We start from the raw sequence: 16,099 nt of genomic DNA on the forward strand, positions 1-16,099 counted from the left end.
TTCCTCTAGTTGCGAACCTATGCCAGAGTTTTAATCTATATGTATATCTATATAATTTTGAAAATCTTGGATGTGAGTGTCTGGAGACCATTTGATTGGTCCGTCGGTCCGCCCACCCTCCCACGGCTCTCATTGGCTGGTGTGGTTGCCCCCCCCTGTGTCCCGCCCCCCCCTCGGCTCTCATTGGGCCCCCAGAGCACGCTCTCTCCTGCTCTCTCCTCCCACAGGCCGCTCCCTTCCCCGGCTCTCACCTCCCACAGGCCGCTCCCTTCCCCGGCTATCACCTCCCACAGGCCGCTCCCTTCCCCGGCTATCACCTCCCACAGGCCGCTCCCTTCCCACGGCTCTCACCTCCCACAGGCCGCTCCTTTCCTGGCTCTCACCCTTCCCCGGCGCTCTCCCTCCCACATACCGCTCCCACTCCAAATCCACCCCCCCCACCACCACACACAGAGCACGCTCTCTGCGGCTCTCACTTCACACTGGCCGCTCCCCCAGCTCCCCATCCCCGAGAGCGCTCCTCCGCCTCTCCCGTGAAGGGCATGTTCAACGGCGGGGCACAGCACCTCCTCACCGGAGCGTCTCAGCCTCGCCGGGGGTCACGGACACCGCTGAGGAGCCCGAGGTGGAAGAGGAGGAGCGCGGCCAGGTGCAAGGTGAGGAAACGCAGGGGAATGGGTTCTTTCACACGTCCCTGACTCCTTTTGTCGTCGTCCCCCTCCCTACCCTTTGCGCCCCCCCCCCCCCCGCAATCCCGGGTATATCAGCTAGTTATAATCTATTAACGAAAGCGTCTTAAAAAAAAACTGCAGCAAAAATCAGAGTGGTGCCTCATTTAGACAGGATCAACAGTTTTCCATTCAGTAAATTCTAGCAGCTACCCTGGTCTTGGGGGGGAAAGAAAAAAAAAGTGTGGATTTGCAGTAAGTAGGTGGTTACGCCTTTATTTGGACCACCATGGGATTTCTTTAAAGACGAAATTATAGTGTACATGGCTTTCAAAACCTTAAACGTCTCAAGTCTAGAGAAAAGGGACTCTGAATACACGAGCAACTGAACTGTGAGATTGCAAGAGGTCACCAGTACAGCAATTTACATACCAAATGCTATGTTGGTCCATGTAAGGATATCACAAACTATCACAAATTTAGACCTTTCTATATAAAAAAAAATGTTGGTGAGCACTCCATGCCGGTTTCAACTTTTTAGATACACCAGATCTTTGAATAATTACTTGCAAATATGTTAACGGCGCACTCTTTATATGTCAACGTTATACACAAATTAGAGAAAATTAAAAATGGCTTTAGTCGAAGCAATTAACGAGATTAACAGGACCAAAAAAACAAAAAAAGTTTAAACTATATTGAGTCTGTTGGAGAAGGGAGTATTGGCAAACAGATTTGGAAACAGGTAGCAAAGTTCTTTATTGAATGTCTGATAATATTTACTGTGTCAGGTCAATTAGTCCTAACAAAGTTATCTTTAGAAAACTTGCGTAATCAAAAAACAAATGGGTATATGTCCAGGCTTAAACCTCAGGTTATATGGGACACGGGAAAACACTGCATTTTAGAAAGTATTGCAAGCCTCATCAGTAAATTGGTGGCAAAATACTGGATAACAGAATTCTGACCAGGGAGCCATATTAACTCCAGAAAAGCGGGCAGTTGAACACATTTTTGATTTTAAAAAAATAAATAAACCGCCCGAAAACAAATGTATTGCCGCCGTCGCGTGCGCTTATAGTAAGTGCGACACAAATTTGTGAAGCCGGTCAAATTTGATTTTTCAGAGGCTGTCGCCACATGTGACAGCCTCTGAACCAATCAATGACCTGGTCACCCGTGACGTCGCCGCAAAGCGAATTACAACTTTCGCTAGCGGCGACGGGCGCATTAAAAGCACGGCCTTAGAAAGCTGAGCATTCAATCTCCGCTCAGCTTCCCAAAGTTCCTTAGTGCCACACAAGGCATTTTGGGGCATGAGTTCAGCAAGCAGAGGTCTTTCAGCTTCCCATGTTCCCCCCCAATTTTCCACTTGTCCTGGGTGAGGGGAGACGCAGAGACACACTTTGTAGGGTCTACCAGTGACACAATAGAGGCATACTTAGCCACAGAAATCAGTTACCAAGCAATTTAATTTACAGGAATCTTTATACAAATTCTGTGAAAGTATTCATAAAATTGAAAAAAATAAAAATCAGTCATCACTGACATCTATATTTTACATCAGCGAAGTAAATAAATGTTGAAGGTCTAAGTAACCGATTTAGCTGCACATCAAGGATACATCGTGCATCAGTACTGATAAGGATCTTTCCAAGAAAAGCCAGACAGTGGTTACGAAATAACTTAATACCTCTTCCGCAGAAAATGTTGGCACACACAAAGGTAAGCTTTTTTTTTTTTTTTTTTTAAATGGGATACCTCGTATAATCTAATTTGGTTAGCAACACAACACATGAAAAGGATAACTGTAAATAAAAAAAATTAAAAAGCCACATTTTATCAAAAGAACATATCTGCAGAACTGCTCATTTAGTCCTCATACTGTACATCATTTTCCAAATGATTAACCTTATCCGTATGACTCTTGCTTGATAAGAAAACCACCAAGTAATTTATTGCTGACTAAGATCTGTGGTGAAGGCTACAACAATGTAGCATTAAAATGCTACAGTAAAGTAAAGACATTTAGGAATGGAATGTGAACTACAAGTATCCTTTTTATGTGCTGTGTTGCTAACCATATTAGATTACATTTTTAAAAAAAATGCTTTGTAAGAAAGCTCGGGTTCAAGTAAATATTGCCAATTTCTGTAGGCATTTCCAAAGTTGCATAAAATATCAATTGACACTGAAGTCAGAATCTGCACAATTTCCTTTTAGCCCAGTGCAATGTAACAATATCACAACCTGCAAACACCAATTGTTAGAGTTTAAAAACTGGCTCAACCAGTCTTTGAACTAAAGCCATTTGATAGCACTCCTTTCAGCACTAAACTTAAATTACCCCTGTGTATGCAACATTTTCTTCGGAAGAGGTATTCAGGTTACACAAAGCTGGCGTGACCTTGAAAGTGGCAGTATCTTATGTATAATTTGTCTTAGCACAAATTAAAAAGGTTTTTATATTATTCTGCGAAATTGCATGAGGTTGGAAACTCCTCAAACGTTACCTATCCCTTCAATTTGTAAAAAGCAGGTCTACACAGGATCCCATTCTTCAAAGCATAACTAAACTGTGAGATACAATACGTGGCAGTACAGTTTACAAATCTGGTGAACCTTTAACTCTTAATGCTGGAGTGTCACGCATTGGAAGTTGATGCCGTATTGGAGAGAGGAAGATGTTACAATTGTGAGATCATAAGTTACTGACTTTCATGCAATAGTTTAGCGCTTAGGTATGAAGTGGCATATTGCCGATATCTCTGCACACATTTTTATTGGGAATGCTGTAACGTACTTAACGGCGATGCCCACGAAAAGAGATCATTTACTGGATACATGTTTGAAAAGTATACCCATTCCAAATGGCGATACACTGCTTATTTAAAAGATTGTACCACAGCTTCAACGCTGCTAAAAGGGGAATGGATATATGCCCCACACCGCTGGAATGCCCTTCCCCTCAATACCCGACCAGCACCCTCTCTATCTACCTGAAAAGACACCTGCTTAACGAAACATACGAGTAGCTCAGTGGCTAACACTATAAACAAGATACATAAACCGTGGCCCCCTGCAGACGCACTTACCAGAACACCCTCCTACTGTATCTGTATGTTCCTCCTACCAGTTAGATTGTAAGCTCTTTGGAGCAGGGACGCCTTTTCCTAAATGTTACTTTGCCTGAAGCACTTCTTCCCATGATCTGTTATTTGTATTATTTGTTATTTATATGATTTTCACTGTTATTACTGCAAAGCACTATGTACATTAATGAAGCTATACAATAAAGACACACACACATACATAAATGACTGCCTTGTGTTTATTGGAATAAGTAAATAAATTAGATTATCGTGGTTTGTGTTTTCCTACACCGGTGTTTAAGTCATGGAATCTTTGTAAAACATTAACTGACATGAGGAAGATGGAACACCCTCGAAAGCTTAACATATCTATTGTTAGTCCAAACTAAAAAGGGTATCACCGAATACTGAAGTACTAATTTATTCGGCACTTGGAATAAGTAGGAATCTTGTTAAATGTAAAATAACTTCTACTCACCCGACCACAGTTTCAAAGTCGGCTCATACTGCTAGTGAACGCAGCAGGAAGAATGTAACAGACTTATAAGGCAAGTTGATCCACCCACTTCTTTCTAAAGAACCAATGTTGGTAAAGCCCTTTAAAGCAACACTATCCCCAAGTAGGTGAAAGAGCAAAGCGTACGGGAAATGAGTCACTTGTACTGAAGCAAAAAGGACAGAAATGGGTTCTCGCTTTTCCTTAACGTCATACAAGTGCAATAGTTAAGGGGATCACCCTTTAGCACATAACGTAGGGTTGCATTTGCACCCTGTGAACAGTAGTAACCTTTTTACTACGATTGTCAACATTATTTGTAAAAGCCCCACAAGCCACTTTATGTAGTATTTAGGTATATGAACTTATCAAAGAAATATGAGGAGGATAAATGAAAAACAGAATCGCATAGATGTGTAATACTTGTTCAGAACCCCTAAAGCGCCCAGCACTATGGCCCCTATGCAATAAGTCACCCCAAACAATATTTATTTTTACACTTTTACTATCTAAAATGAAAAATGTCCCTCTTCAATTCCAGAGAAATATTGATATAAATTAATTTTTGCTTAACCTCTTTATGGTTGCATTTGTGAATCCCTTTTGACTTATAATCCCTTCTCTAGTTATTTTTTTATCGGCCTAAATTTGAAGCGTGCTTAAACTTATGTTATGATAACGTTAAATGGTATGGAGGGTTTCACATGCCCGTGTGCAATCGATTTATTGTAAAATTGGACATTTGCTTCAAGGAACAACCCAAGCGTTTTTATTCTTTAACATTTTTATTTTTTTAACACTGGTTTGAAGCAGGGGGGGTCCCCGGAGCTGACCCCCATTAAAGCGGAAATGAATGGGGTTCAGCTTCTGAATTCCCCTGCTTCAAACAAGTGTACAAAAAAAAACATAGAAGAGACCTATTTAGGAGAGAGAAGTGATTCTCTCAATAGGACGCCGTGATGTCATCAGGTTGGGCTTCCTATTGGCCCACGTGATACGGGCACTTAAAAACTTTAAACCCCAGCCAGAGCGGCTACCGGCACCTACTGCAGAGGTAAGTGTCTCCGGAAGCAGGGAGTCTCTTCCTTTTGTGCGGCAGTATGTACACGGATGGAGCTACACAAAAAGTTATACATAACTACATTTGTATACGTAACGTGCCTACGCAAAAACTACGTGTATGAAGCAAGTCTACAAAATCCTTTCCTTGTTCACGTCAAGGCTTTAAAATCAACAGTGTAGATCAAATTAGGTTCTTAAACTGGTCTGCAAAAATATACATCGGAAAAGAAAAGCAGGAACAGTAATATACACTTTAGTTTGCAGAACTACACACGAACAGCCCTCCCCTTCCCCCCCCCCCCCCCTATCTGTGCTGTCATTGAGAAAATTCAGCGGCATTAAAAATATTTTTAAAAAAACTTGTGCCACCAGCCTCAAAGGGAAAACCAAGTAACAATAGATCAAAGGTTATGGTGCTTGAGATTTTTGGTAGGCGACGCCAAGCCTTCTTGGACCTTTGATGTAGAATATCAAGAACGTGTCCAGATAGTGCTAAATATTGCACAGTTTACAATCCAAGCAAAGACTGTGGATAAACCCCAGGGACATACCCGGTCCAAGCCCTAGGCAAAAAAAGAGGGCAGCTTAAATGGCTGACAGTGGAAGTTGGACCAGACTTTAGGCTGAGGCAGGCTTCCCTTTGCTGGCAAATGCGAGTTGGTAAAATTGTTTCGACTTATCTGTCCTTGCACCGGCACTCCCCCATCGGCAGCCCACTTGCCCGGCCTAAACTGCCACTCATGCCAAATCAGCTAGGCTGCAGCCCTTTACTAGTTACAATATAGCGTGCAGTGTGCTGCACTGTACATAGGCCAGGAATTATTAAGCTGCAACAAGGGTATCGCGGCTTCATTACTAACGGTTATAAAACGTTGTAGACAGACAGATAGTACCTGCCCTCTAGGGCTTAGAATGTTTGGTGCCTGAGGCACAGGGAGATAACGTGACGTGATGCATACACCTACTAAAACCCATAACACTTGAAAATGAGTTGTGTGGATTTGTGAAAATGTACCATCATCCCAGCAATTGGTTAACCATTCTTTTTGAAATGCAACATCTGCCTTATTGAAGTGCAGAAATATTTGAGGAATGAGCGCTCGCTCCTGTGCACCTACACGCACACACGGTCATCTGAAAGAAAACCTTAAACCCTCACCTTTCAAGAATGCAAGAAATCTAAATATTTATGTTGGTTGCAAAACTATATATTTGTCAGGTTGCAAGTGCAGAAACACTGGAAAATTCAGATTCTGAATCATACTACATTTGGTGGTTTACGAGAACAAAAATTGCTACATAATCACTTATCTCTTACAAAAGTAAGGTTGAAGCCTTCACCAAGTTGTACAAATTAATAACAAGTCAGTAAAATAAATAAATCAGTTAAAGGAGCCATTATTCTATTTAACACTACTTTTTATAGGGTGGGAACTGGGCCAAACACCACTATACTCAGTACCAGGGACTCCCGTTTTCCAGGATACGTATTTGTAAACGTCATTACATTTTCTAGGAAATACCTCGTAACTTCCTTCCCCCAACTTGCAGTAAATAAAAATGTACTTCTCAAAAGGGAACTCAAGCTACATAATATATTCATGGATTCCTTACCTCTTTAGGAGAGACATGAGAGAACCCAAGGGTTAGAAAGCGTGGGGGAAAAAGGGGGATTGTCCGACATCTTTGTGCAATTTAAAAAGGAATTTGATTTCTTTGAAAAGAGCTGCTTAACCCAACAGTACAACCAAGGCTATGTCTCCAGTGGTCACGGGGGGGGGGGGGGGGGGGAGGAGGGGGAGCATGGCGAGGGTGCAGCCATGACATCACGCGGCTGGTTCGCCCTCATTGGCTGAACCGCCGCGCCAAGACAATAATCTTGTCTTTTGGCCAAGGCGGTGGCGCAACCCGGCTTGTGCACTCACGCACACACGTCTACTGGGGCCTGCCCCATAGGGGGCTGAGCCTTGTGTGCGCCACACATGCCGCAGCGGCCACTGGGGACCCGGCCTAAGGTTTTTTTGTCTGGGTTAACAGGACACCATGGTAAAGCAACAATCACAAATCCTGAAATAAAAGGAGAAATATTACACAGGTAGGGACTTGGCAAGCTTAGTGTGGACAAAGGTACGGGTGGAGGCGACATTTGTATTGTTCCCAATGCCTTCATTTCAAAGATTGAATGAATATGTATTCTAATTTTCCTATGGAAAGAGTACAGATCGCCGATATCGACGTGAATGGCGGTTATCACTAATCATGCTCCGGTGCATGTGAATCCCACACCTGTATTGTTCTGTTTCACGCTGATCATTGGAAAAAAAAAAATAAAATTTGGAGGGAATCAACTTTCTATGGACAATCTTTGGAAAACTTGGCATCATTTCTTTAAACTACGTACAACATTGAAAAAAAAAATAGTCACTGAGAGGCTAGTAAGCACTCAAAATGCACTGCGTGTAACGAGTAAAAGAAACAAAAACCATTGAAACATCCACAAAAGCTGTAAAATGTATGATAGCCAATTATTATACAGCATGTTGAATAAAAATACAATGAGCAACTGCACTTAAAATATTAGTCTGCCATATAAAGTTATTTTTAAAACCGTTTAGACTATTATAATGAAGTTCATAATCCCATCAGCAGTTGTCTATTAATTTTTACCTTCTTAGTCATCCATTAAGTAACGGTTTCCCAGTCAACAAAGAATATATATGCCAGAGGGCGTTCTATTTGAATGAATGCGAGAGGTTATGACTAGTCACTCACACTAACATTTTCATAAGAGAACTAAGGTTATTTTAGGTCTATAAAGGGAAATAAAGGTTTAGTGAACTCAAGGATCATTTCAAAACCAGAAACCAATATTCAATTTAATGCATCATAAATGCTCTACAAAAAAAAAAAAAAAAGCGTCAATTGAACACTGAAAGCATGGTAAGAAATGACAGTGCCAAAATGTAACCAGGGACTTTGTTGGCTCAACATATAAAAGTCAGCCCAACAGACTGGTATCACACTTAAAATGTAAGAAGCTTCCTAATCAATTTTGTGAAGACCCTAATGGACAGAACAGGAACACAATAAACCAATCAAATAGACCACAACACTTTACCTTGCATGTTATTTCCCTTTAATAGCATTAAATCTGCCATGAAGTGAAACTGGTACTTCAAAAAGGGACATTTTGTGCAAACATTTTTTCTTAAATCAGCAGGTCTGGTGCTTCCCCCCCCCCCCGGGTTTGTTTCACAGGTTGCCAATCAGAGGGGTCCCTAGAGCGGAGCCACGCTATTTTCAGCCTGGATCCCGAGATACTTACCAGTGAGGGTACCAGCGTTCAGTCCCCTCCAAGGAAAATCAGCAGTTTAAATCTCCCGCATCACACAAGCCAATAAATAGGGAGCCACAACTGAAAGTCGCGACTTCCTATTTACTCGCATGATCTGGAAGATTTGAAAACCAGGAAGAATTGCCGGTGCTTTTACAATTAAGTATCTCAGGAACCACTAAGTCCCTGGAGCTGAAAGGTCGCCCAGTTCAGTTCTGGGGACCCCGTTTCACATCTTGGAATTTAGTTTAAAAAAAAAACAAAACAACACACCCACCCACACACCCACACCCACCCACCACCACCTTGGGGAGTTCTAGCCTTTTTTACCACAAGAAAAGGGAAAAAAAAGTTAGGTGGCACAAGAGTTCCCCTTCCTGAAGGATTGAGTTACACCCACTAACCAGTCTTGTTACTTTAAGGAAAATAAGGGCTTATTGAGAAAGCCAGGCCTCACGGATTAAAATATCGTGACCGTCCTAGAGTTCCGGTCACCGATCTCATGATGCAGCCTTCATAGTGAACAACAAAGAAACTAGAAGACCTCACTACTCCAAATCCCTTATTATTCAACAACCACATAATCATTAAGGGATTATGAATTTTAAGAGCATTTATGTGGCGGGAGATAAAGCGCACACATGCATCAACCACATGTTAATGTAACAGAATAAAAGTAATACAAATGTTACAGATAAAGAATGAAAAAAAAAATGTTTGAAGTCTCGAATAGATAGATATATATATACTCCTCTGAGGAAGGTCCTGCCAGGACCGAAACGTTGGGTTTATAGTGTGCTGTTTTGTCACTGCTAATACATGTCTTTTTGCTTATCTGAGTGTTGCTGCTTTTGTGCCTTCTCTTATGGGAAGACAGATAGATAGATAGATAGATAGATAGATAGATAGATAGATAGATAGATAGATAGATAGATAGATAGATAGATAGGATATATCAACAGATCCCAGCACCTTCTTAATAACCCCTTGAATCACCCCGTGGGTGACATTACCCCCGGTTAAGAACCCCTGATCTAATGGATTGATGCACTAAAAGAAACAGGGGCTCTTTTGCCCACTTTTGCATCCATTATATTGGAGTCAAATTGAGCGGTCTGCCTATGATCACCAAAGATGTATTTTTTTTGTTTTGAATGTATTCTCCATACATATGCAAATTTTAAATATACCATAATGATCCATTGAATACGCAATTTGTCTTCAAAATTTCTTAGAGGCCTCAGATAAATCTCTAGTAGTTTGGCTGCATCAATAAAAAACGGTATCATATTGATTTTTTTCTTTAAGTTCAATACGTTCTGCTGACGTGGTGATGAAGGTTTCCACACAAGTCACTAGGGGAACATTCCCTCTACAAAAAGATTACAAATAGGACATACTTGAAAACGAGAGGCAACTCTCAATGTATTACTTCCTGGTAAAACATTTTATAAATAAATAAATGCATACAATGTCCTACAATAACCTTTCAAGGCCCAAAGACAGGATGCATATGCATGGCTGTAATCCATCGTTTCCTGCTGTAACATGTTGGGTGTTATGCACAGAGTGCTACAAGCAACAGGAGGGATTGGTTTCAATAGGGCAACAGAACAAAGGAGGTAGAAGACTGTGTTAATTTGCATTGCAAAGCTTCAGACTTGCTGAAAGCTCATAGGGGAAGTAGGGAGGTATGATCAGCATAAAATAATTATAGAAACTGGCTATCAAGGCTCTCTCGCGTGACATAGCGGGAAATAAAGACACTGGGTCAGTCCGACTATCCTGCTTTAAAGACAGACATCAAGTGGCTTTTTTTTTTTTTTTTTAAGGAAAATAAATAAATAAACCGGTATCCAAACAGAGGACACAAACAGGTTCTCTTTTCCTGAGCGACATTTCTAATTGTTTATGCGATCTTTAAATAAAAGATAACACACAATGTCAATAAATAGACATTTACACTTCCCAAAATACACATATATATTAGTTAAACTATACAGGCATATAAAGTCAATGTACTTGAGGAACTTTTTTTTTCTTTCTCGTCAGTAGTTTGGACATTATTTCAACACATGCAGCAAACAAGGTCATTGAACAAAATCGGAGACCCACTCAAACTCAAGTGAAGTTTTCTTTTGCGATTATCTTGTTTCTGTTCAGTACTTTCATGGTATATACAAGAACATTCTTAGAAGCAGACACATACAATTTCACAACATGATTTGCGTGCTAGCTATAAAGGTTATCTTTTACCAGACCTTGAAAACCCAATATAAATATGAAGGATGAAATAAGATAACAAATTGATGCCATCATTGGAACAAGCCGTTTCAATTTTGTTTTAAAAGTGCATTGTCCATTCCACATCCCTTGAGAATTAGTGATAAAACAAATAAAAAATAAAAAGAGCAATAAATAAGTATAGCTGCACACATGCAACTGGTTAAAATAGACTACTTTGAGTTTGGAGCCCAGAAAACATTATTGGGGTTCTCTAATGGGCAGAGACAGATGGCCGCAGTTATTCATACTTTATGCATCACAAATTACAAAAGAACCCAAAATAGGGCAACTCCAAAAATAACCAACTGAGATAAGATACAATTAGGGGCAGTCAATATACACACTTACTATATCAGCCAATGCAACACTTTTTTGGCAACGCGACACTTTAGATTTTAGATCCTTTTATTAGTTTAATGTTATAAATCTCCATTTTTATTAGTGCAATGGATTACAACATAAACTGTTTTTAATGTTAAATTAAACATTTTTTTGCATTGAGTTTGATAGCCGACTCATGTAGTAACTGACCGTGCACGATCATGCCAAAAAGTTATCCTGAAGCAGAAGAGATTAAATAAATATTAATTCTTAAACCTGCTGTGAAACCAATGGTTTGCTTTGGCAAAGGAACAAATGTTATCATACTTTTAACTTTAATTTGTTCTGTGTAAAAAAAAAAAAATGTATATAAAATCACGTGTATTTGATGCTTTAATAGGCTGTCATTCTTAGTGCTTGGAAATACTGGTACGCTGCTAATGAAAAATTTAACCAAATACCCTCCCAAGTTACTTTTCGGAATATCTAAAATTAACTTTGGCTCATGGAGCCTGGCTGGTGCTTCTTAAATGATCCCTGGTTTTACCTCCAAGGTGTACAGTATCTTGCACTGTTTTCGGATTTCTTCCATGGGAGGTTGGTATATTTATGCATCTGTATTTTTTTATGTTTTGTTTACGGCTACAGTTTTATTTTGGAATGCATAAAGTTAATTATTTGGAAAACTGGTACGGCCATCCCCTTTTCTTTGTACTTTAATGTGAATTTATCTGGATGGTTGATGCACAGAAGAGAAGGATTTCCCTTTAAATATTTGGATAGTCATTTTTTCCATTACATGTGCAGTTTTTGGTACCCCAAAGTAATATGCTCTGGTTGTTCGTGAGTAAATTTTTCCTGTCTTGCCTTCAAATACTTTCTGGGCACGCCTATCTGAACAAACTCCTCACCCCGACCACACACAGGTAAAGGTAAATCCGAGACCTTTTGGAGCCACCACATTCGCTGTAGGACGCTGACGGAGTGCCAGGACCAATCAGCATTCCGCAAAGAGAGCGAGTGAAGAGGCACAAGCTGGGGAACCCAGGAGACGAGCTGTCAAGGCTGCTGCTGTGCTCCGTTTGAGGCGCTGTTATTTTATATGTAAATACAGAGTGCGGTACATTACTTGTATGCAAATACATCAATTTTGAAACACGTATTATTATTTTTTAGCATGTTTGTGTATAGCGCTGCTAGTTTTACGTAGCGCTATACAGAGACATTTTTGCAGACACAGGTCCCTGCCCCGTGGAGCTTACAATCTATGTTTTTGGTGTACTGAAAATGAATACGAGGGGAAGGCACCACATCCCTAGAAGTGCTTTCGGGTTCCACATACGGATAGGTGCTCCCACTGTTAAAAACACCAGTTTCAAGATTCCCAGTGACTGTGATAGACGAGGATTATCCTGTTAAAGAAACCCTTGTGTGTCTACACGCTTTCTGGGCCATATGAGTAATGGCATTGCTCACTTATACAACGAGTAATATTCCTCAAGACTATTTAGTTATTACAATATTGCACAATATGCATATTTTATTTCTTTCATGATCCTGCGCTCCCCTCATCCAACTATCAACACTCCCTAAGGATCTAAGGAGGATCCTCAATGGTTGAGCAGCAAATCAGTTATTGATTATTTAATCATTTCACTCATGTATTTAACACGATTTATCTATTCACCACCCAATATCTAGCACTGTCACTCGCTTTTATATTTGCTATTCACTACAAGAGTACGCCTCTGCTTTTATTCTCTATAACATTAAAATGATATAAGGAAACCTGATTATACCTGCTGTATATGTGTATCCCCTCCACCCCCTTTTGTATCCTCTTCATCCCCCCCAATTGATGTGACTTTTGAACAAAAAGTTTGGGGTGGGGGAGGGTGTAGTTGCATGTATGTTTCAAAAGCATTCTGTCCATTGTAATGGTTTGTGAAGATGTTTTGATCAAATGAACCATACAACTGAATATAGAAAAAAATAAAATAGAAAGGATTCAAATAAGATTTCGGAAGACCATTTTAGTAAAAAGGAATAACGAGGAAATTCTGTTCTGGCAGGATTTAAAGTACATAAACGTCCTGTTATTCTAGTACTGTACAGACCAGTTAGTTTCTATTAATGAAACAACAATAAAAACAGTTTACCAGAAAGATACCCACAAGGACTATTCTGGGAGATGCTGTAACTGCCCCATAGCCGGTGAAAACAAAATACCGCATTGCTGTATGTGAATGGCCAGTTTAATTATTAATATTTCTTTTCACTTTCTGCAAAGTGAAAAGAAAGCATAATATTGTTTTCTATGCTCAATTTTTATAAAGCAAACAGATTATTCATATTGCTTCATTATGTTGTATGGCTATTTAAAAAAAAAAAAAACAGTTTGTACACTAATGGTGAATTCCAGTGGCAGCTGCTTTTTATCTGGGAAAAGGGCCAGTGCTTAGAGAAGACCACATAAGCAGGAAGCAATATCATCTGAGCAGTGTGCTATACTAGGGTTACAGAAAACATCAGAATTGCTTGCAGATTTGAATGGTGTTAGACTAAAAGTACAGTTTCCCTAATAGTTACTGTCCGTAGCCCAAACCACCATTATTTTATATTTTGTCACAGGCTCTTAAAACTCAACGACAGTCAACCCCAGCAAAGCTTTGATCGCTCGCTTTATTATGTTAACTGAGAGCTGGTGGTGCTAACAGGAGACAATTCTCAAACAAAATAGTATGATACACATTACCAGTGTTCAACAGCACGTTTTTCTGCACACGCATGCATTATGCTATATTTTTTTATTTCTTCATTTTGCAACTCAAACTTGTTTGACTAGGCTATCAACTAGCATCCATTTATTTGCACGTCACAGTGACACAAAACATAACAAATAGATGTCTATATGCAGGTCCTAGCAAAAAAAAAGAAGTAATGTTGTCCAGGTGAAATTTCCTATGAAATTGCAATATATTATTATTTCAATATAATATGCTATTTGCTATTATACGGTGGAGGTTTCTTGTTGCCTTTTTCACCCACCTTAACTTAAAACGTGATGGTCAACCCTACATGCGTGAAAATGCAAAGCCAGCAGTACAACCAACCTCACACTGACGATACCCATTAAGGTTGAAACATGTCTGCGAGTGGTTTCTCTGGCTTTGCATCTGATTCCCATGCTGTGCTTTAAAGCTGTGATAACAGCGAGCATTGGCTTATATGGGCTCCATGTAACAATGTTTTTTCAGGCAAAAGGTGACACTGTGTGTTCATTTGCAGGTCATTTCCCAGAATCCCTTGCTGCAGTGGAAGCACTGTATGCTGGGTGATAATGGTGAAAGGCAGGGTTGCAAACCTGCCTACGGACCTTATGGCCACGCCCACCCAACCTGTTTTGGCCACTCCCCCCGCACCAGAAAAAAAAAAGTTAACTGCCGAACGCGGTGCAGTGACTTGCACGCGCCGCCGGCAAGCAAGGTGGCCTGTGCAGCGGGGCCTTAGCCCAAGACATGTGAATGTGCTCACAAGTGATCTTTTTATTTACAAGAATTTTAACCCAGGGGAGTGTTATGACCTGCGAACAGGGTCTGCCTTGATGTGGCTCGCAGGCTTACAATGCTTTGGCCAAAGGGTTAAACTAAATTACCCTTTTTCAAGATAATATATAGGTATTGCACTGTGTATTTTTGTCACAAAGTAGCTTTGGGCATCTTTGTTTGTTTTGGGTGTGTGTGGGTGTGTGTGTGTGCACACATATACATATACACACAGCAAATGGAAATATTACTGTATGCTCATTTGCATGTCTTAGACAGATCTGCAACCCTGCTTATAGAGGACCACACAGCTCCTACATTTTAGGCAGCTAATCGGCACAAAACACCAAAGGGTATTTCCTTTATGCAAATTTAGAACATTAAAAATAAGCATTTTTTTTTTTTAAACAAACATTTTTTCTTTACTGTCTGCATTAACAGATACCATTTTCCCAGAAACAAACGATTCACCAATGAACATGCAGAAGCATTGCATGATTCAAAGAAGGATTCCAAGAAGCGTTGAGCTCAGCTGATTAAAAACATAAGGACATCCTTCAAAAACACCAAAAATATGATCAGACTTCACAGAAAAAAGTATTAATATAGTTTCACCAATCATTCCATATTTTGTACAATGTTTGCTTTATACCAAATGTAAAAATAAATCCACGGGTAATGTTAAGTTTTAGAAATATTAATATGAAGTAATATTTTATGGGTGTCTCAAAAATGGTAATGAATTGCGCCTGCATTGTTTATTGATCTAAACTAGGGGTACGCTAACTGGGGGGTGCAAAGATTTTTTGGGGGTTTGCAGAGGCCTCACGCTCTTCCCAAAGCATTTAAATTAAATGCCGGGGGATCGCGTGAGGCCTCTGCAACGTCCCTGACCTAGTCTTCAGCGACGCGTCATCACGCAGCAAAATTTGACGCTGAAGACAAGGTAAGGAGGGGGGCGATCTGATCTAAACTATACTTATTCTAATCAAAATCGTGTTTAAACCACTCAGGTTTTTTTTTTTTTTTTGATCTTCCCTCTGTGGAAGTAATTTGAGTGTTGAGTACATACAACACAAAAGCACCATCACTGAATATTTAATTAGCTGCTGTTCTGGAGCAACTGCAGGAGTAACTAAATATCACTACAATTTGCAGACAGTAATCTGCTCTTTCCAATTCAAATTTCTCCCAATATAAAAATTAAAGTGATGAAAATACTAAATTGTTGTTACCAAACAAACATTAAGCTTTCCTTTTTGCAGAAATTAGTCAGCTGAATGATTGGATCAAAA

At 40.0% G+C, this 16,099-nt stretch overlaps 1 protein-coding gene across 3 annotated transcripts in view; it reads right to left on the reverse strand.

Moving 5' to 3' along the window:
* ACSL4 (acyl-CoA synthetase long chain family member 4) overlaps positions 1-4,306 on the reverse strand; it is a 29,558-nt gene extending 25,252 nt beyond the window's left edge. Inside the window, exon 1 of one of the 3 annotated variants that reach the window (XM_075573457.1) lies at positions 4,239-4,306. The gene's annotated coding sequence lies outside the window, so the exon portion shown is untranslated. The remainder of the gene's footprint in view (positions 1-4,238) is intronic. The other 2 variants (XM_075573458.1, XM_075573454.1) reach the window with 2 other exon arrangements.
* Positions 4,307-16,099: the final 11,793 nt, after the last annotated feature.

This window comes from Ascaphus truei, chromosome 16 (assembly GCF_040206685.1).
Source record: "Ascaphus truei isolate aAscTru1 chromosome 16, aAscTru1.hap1, whole genome shotgun sequence".
Taxonomy (NCBI): Eukaryota; Metazoa; Chordata; class Amphibia; order Anura; family Ascaphidae; genus Ascaphus; species Ascaphus truei.